This window comes from Zea mays, chromosome 3 (assembly GCF_902167145.1).
Source record: "Zea mays cultivar B73 chromosome 3, Zm-B73-REFERENCE-NAM-5.0, whole genome shotgun sequence".
Classification (NCBI taxonomy): domain Eukaryota; kingdom Viridiplantae; phylum Streptophyta; class Magnoliopsida; order Poales; family Poaceae; genus Zea; species Zea mays.
This window is the reverse complement of record NC_050098.1, coordinates 42,664,754-42,670,032: the sequence shown is the minus strand read 5'-3', so window position 1 is coordinate 42,670,032 and position 5,279 is coordinate 42,664,754. Positions and strand designations below refer to the sequence as shown.

Sequence of the window (5,279 nt, the reverse complement as noted above, 5' to 3'; positions counted from 1 at the left end):
ACAAGTACCATTGGAAATGAACTTTGGCTTTGTATGTGTATGGTCCACTCCTTATTCAACCATGCCTGCACTCACACGTTTAGTCGGACTACATGCTATCGTTGTCGTGCAATATTCATTTAAAATTGGTAGTAATTACCATTGTTGTGGAGCTCTGCATTCAGATGGGGATGTGTCCAATCGTCTTCTTCCATAGCGTCACAAATAGTATCCTCAGTCACTGTAGCCACGTTCCTTGCAATGCCGGCTTCAAATTGTTGGTTTCGACGGCCTAAGGTAGCTGGTCTTGTCTCAGATAGCACATGATGTCTACGTCTTAGTGGCTCAATAGACATATCGAGTGAACCAACATCCTTAGTCTGTGTTGAAGTTGGCAGGAAAGATGTCATGGCGAATTCAGGGATAACCTAGTCACAAGTGGTAACTGAGGATCCATATGGTTCAATTCCATATGTTGTAGGACGTACAACCTCAGGGGTATATAATGGGTCCTCCATGGCGATGGACTCCTAATTCAAAGTGTCACCCTGCAGTGCTCTACGTTTTCTGCTGCACTCTTTGTTAGCATCTTTCCGTCTTGGTGTCTTATTATACAACCTAAGGCGTACACGTCTAGATTCCCTCTCGACGGGAGTCATGTTTTTGTACCGCTCACTAAAGTAGGCGGCCCTTTTCATAGTATGCTTAGGTATGTTATCAACAGTTTCATGCACACAACCTGGAATAAGGCATGTCTACGTTTAACGATTTGAAACATGCTATTTTTTGCATATTTTGCCAAGCGAACAATCATGTACCTGGTGTCAAAAGGTCTTTACTTGTGACAATGTTGTTTGCCTGGAATGTCTCATTCCTATGCAACCAATCGCTATCATCATATGCATCCAGATTTACTTGTTCGTCTCCACCTACATTTAGCATTTTAGCATAAGTAAAGAGTTAACATAATAGATAGTGCAAATGTGAGAAAAATTATGATTCTTATACCTGCAATATCTTGTGTTGACAAATTTGTGAAATCAATGGTGCTACAGTCATCTGGAAAGCTAACCACCTCACATGCCTGGTCCGTATTAACGTCTTCTTCATATATCACCCATTTACAAAAGGCAACACATCAACTTTGTATAGTACACACATGTAGGTATAACAATTAAAAAATTAACTTTTCATCACCTATAGATGAGAGTGGCTCTATCGATAGTCCTTTATTTCGTTGACGTGCTTCACGACGCTTCCTATTTTTCTCATTCTTTTCTTCAACAGTCATCGCAGCATATCTTTCCCTATCCCTTTGCCTCTTACGTTCCTTAGCATCGACAATTGGTCCAAGCGAGTTCGATTCATTTTGATTACCTACAATGCAACTTTGTGGATTAGTGTTCGTACTTAATACGTTTCGACACACATGTAATAAGCTTTATACCTGTAATGATGGTGTTTGAGATGTCTGTGAATGGTGTGCGACCAGCATTGTATCCTATCTGATCCATAACAAGAAGAGTGCCCTACAAAACATGAGCACATAAACAACACTGAAAGAGGGTAGACAATCGGTAGTCCTTTTATATGCGCTCATCCAGTTAAACAGATATAGCTCTATCAAACAAAACAAACAAGGGTATCAAATATATAGAACACACATAAATAGAATCTGAAACGAACAACCAAGCTCTGCAATGATTAAGAAGCTTTCTTGGTATGATAACAAGCAAATAGAAATATCGCTGAACATGATATAGAAAAAATATAGACAACAAATGTTAGATAATTCACCATAATAGATAAATTTTGTTTGGACATTTTAAATCTAACCAATCTCTACTACTCTATAAGCATGTAACGTGGACGTCCACACCGACCATGGTGAAGCTTGCCCCCACCTATCCTCTCCCCGCAGCCGCAATCCCCGCCTCTCCTCTCCCGCAAATCTCGCTGCTGCTATGCCAGCCTACGTGTCGATCCGCGGCTACTCGGCAGCATACTCCATGCGTGCATGCTCCTCGGCAGCTACGTGTCGATCCGGGCAACAGATTGTGCCCCAACTCCTCACCATGTATGCACGCATGCTCCTCGGCAGCACAATCAAGCGCATGCTACTCGGTAGCACAATCGATAAATCAATCCGGCCAACAGATTGCCCCTAAATCCAGCCAACGATTGCTCCAATCGGCCCAAATCGAGAAATAAATCACCTTCCATCAAGGAAACGAGGAGAGGCTTCCATGGAGAGCATCTGCGGTCGAGATTGGTATGGGAGATTGGTGCGACGAGCTATTTTTTCGTTTTCTTTTTTCTGGCCGCCGTTCGTGAAGCATTTTGCTGCACGTGTACGGTTCAAATCATGAATCCATATCTATTGTTTTTTAACACAATGGCAGAATCTCAATTTAAAAGTGAGCAAAGGGAGTTACCATTTGTTCCATCCGTACAATTTTAGTGGATCAGAATAATAAATTTATTTACAACTTTTAAAGTCCATCACATGTTAAATATGACAGGTTCACCGTGTAATTGGAAATTCTCTTTCCCAGACCTCTACAATTTTTAGGATCCTTTAGCACTGATACTCCTATTCACTTTTCCATCTCAATGCTTATAGGCATCATCGTCTTAGACTCCCAACAATGTTTCAGTTTACGTATTGCTTGTTGTAAATTAAATTTCAATGCATCTAACTTTGGTGCTTGTTCATGCCATCCTTTTTAGGTCTCGGCTTTCCTTTTGCACCATTTCTCTGAGGTTGCTGATTATAGCTTTACAGCTAACATGAGACAGAGGTTTTTAAACATTTCTAAGCTTATGCTTATAGTTTATGTGTGCTTCTATGTTTTCAGTTTATGCCATAGTTTTAGAAGCCTGCTTAACTACGGGTCGGTTAATGCTCACTGCTATGGGTTAAACCAATATGAGGATTCAGGAAATTAGTGCATCTTAATTGACATTGGTACACTTCTAATTTTGGTCATGATTATTCTTGGATTTAAGACAGTAGGAACAATGTTGTCTGTAGTCGTGGAGCTAATTCAAGACAATTCTCATGGACACATAATGCTTTGGTTTATTATCCGGGTGTAGGCCATTTTTACCTTCTTAACTACTTCCTCCGATTTTTTTATATGACGCTAGTTAGTTTAAAATTGAATTGACCAGCGTCATATATAAACGATCCGAACGGAGGTAGTATTCTCTATATGCAAGTAATTTTATATCTTGTAGGCGTTTTTATGTTCTCTTTCTTCATTACCCTTCCTGAATAATGTGACTCGTGTGTTAATGAACCATCACTCCCACTTCCCATCGTACTATATAAATGGTATTGGTCCTTTTACAAGAACATCTTTCAATAATAGGATATATTAGCATAATAATTAGTTTGTTATACTAACAATTCTGACTATGCATATTCTATTAATGCAGACAACCAAGTTCTTCCTCTCATATTTTCCTTGCCTAGCTAATGTTCATGAGCTTTAGGAGTTTGGATAGTCTATACAAATGTATGTCCTGATTAGTGTCATGAACACTGCCCCGATTCATAAATGTTTTTCGTAAAGTACTTCAAACTACACAAACAATTTTGTATATGAGAGTACATTCATCGTTTTAAATGGTTGTGGCAGGGGAAAGCCGAGTCAGCAGGGTTTGTCATGTGGCTGGAGTTATCTCAGAGTTTAGGGTTTAGGGCAATTAGCAGTGATTGTTTTTCACTCTAATGAAACACTTGGTAAGCCGTCTCTCTTAGCTGTATATTTGATTCTGATTGTTTGAAGCCATTAATACAATCGTTGCTATTTGAACTTAGATTTCAGAGGCCAAATAATTCTGGTATCTGCAGAGTTGGGCAAGTGTCTTAATCTGGTTTTGGGACTGGTTTCACCCATGACATTTTCATTTTTAGCAGATAGAGCCTCTCTGCAAAATATAGTGGTAATGTTTGTGTCATTTACTCCTTGTTTAGATCCTAATCAGATGGGAGCCACCACCAACATTGGATAAGTACTCTTTATAGTCAATTATTTTATAAGTACTCTCTGTATCTGATTTATACCTAGTTATCTTGAAAACCCTAATTCCAAATAGGTTCTTAATGTAAAGCTCCAACTAAATTATCTAAAACTAAAACATAAAACTGCATTATGTTTCCTGTTTATAGATTGAAATAACAGTCTTTTAAAAATGACTTTTTAGATTCATTTATATTTCATGTTTATAGATTTAAACAGCAACCTTTGAAGGCTGACCAAAAAAACCTTAAGGATTTATTATTTGGAGCGACTCCTTGATTCTTAGATGATTTCAAATAGAAAAGTCACTGTAATGCAATAATAGACCACACTCTATGATGACAAGAGTATAGAATTATAAAACAAATAAAATTATAAAATGCAGATATCAAGGAGAGACAATAGGTATGGACCTATTTGGGCTATCTGGGAGAGACCAAATCCAATGAAAAATGGACATGTGAATATATTTTTACAAACTATTCTGAAAAGCTCATTGTGAACATACCAGCTAAAGTAAAAGACTGATATGTTACCTGATCACAGAAGAAAGTTCACTTTGTGTTTGTGTGCAAGGGAAAGCACAAAAGGACCACCTACAAAATAAACAACATCTTGTATGAAAGGACTGGAAGTGCTGGGGGTGTGTTGTTGGATGAATAATTAAAGCACACATTACTTGGGCTAGTATGTCGCTTAGCCTCCTTGCTCATATTGAATGAATATTTATTAAACAATAAAAAATAGAGTGATTGGAATTGCAGTATACTTCAATTATCAATTACAAGTGCAGAACTGGAATGTCTATACACAAAGGAGTGCACATTTTAAACCCTTGCTGTCCATTAGTTATTAGTCTAAGAAGCAGTTATTTAGATGTCTATACACAAAGTATCAAGTAACTAATTTAAGAACCAAATACAAGATGGAAAAAGACTCCTCGATGCATACTATTTCAGCATTTCCGCGAAACATTTCAGCCATTATCTGATGATAATCACAGAAATGTAGTCAAATGTACTACAGTTCATTGTAATGTAAAATTTATTTATTTAAATTGTTGATATCTGGTGATATTCTATCAGAGCAAAACATTTCAGCCATTATCTGATGATAATCACAGAAAGAAGTTTTTATTACTATAAAGCATCAGCTTATATCGTTCTACCATCGCTTTGGGCGACATTAGAGGGAACGGAGCCACGGAGGCACGCGAGCGGGGCATGGGAGTGTGGACGCTGACGTTGCTAAATTAATGTAGTAGTATAGATT

At 38.0% G+C, this 5,279-nt stretch overlaps 1 long non-coding RNA gene across 2 annotated transcripts; it reads right to left on the bottom strand.

The window, feature by feature from the left end:
• Positions 1-996: 996 nt before the first annotated feature.
• Positions 997-4,605, bottom strand: LOC103650007 (uncharacterized). 2 transcript variants are annotated; one of them, XR_002268336.1, is made up of 4 exons: positions 4,544-4,605; positions 1,427-1,508; positions 1,177-1,356; positions 997-1,080 (listed from the first exon to the last, which is right to left on the bottom strand). It is a non-coding gene; the product is annotated as an uncharacterized lncRNA (long non-coding RNA). The 2 variants fall into 2 exon arrangements; XR_563850.2 differs by having other exon boundaries at positions 1,003-1,356.
• Positions 4,606-5,279: the final 674 nt, after the last annotated feature.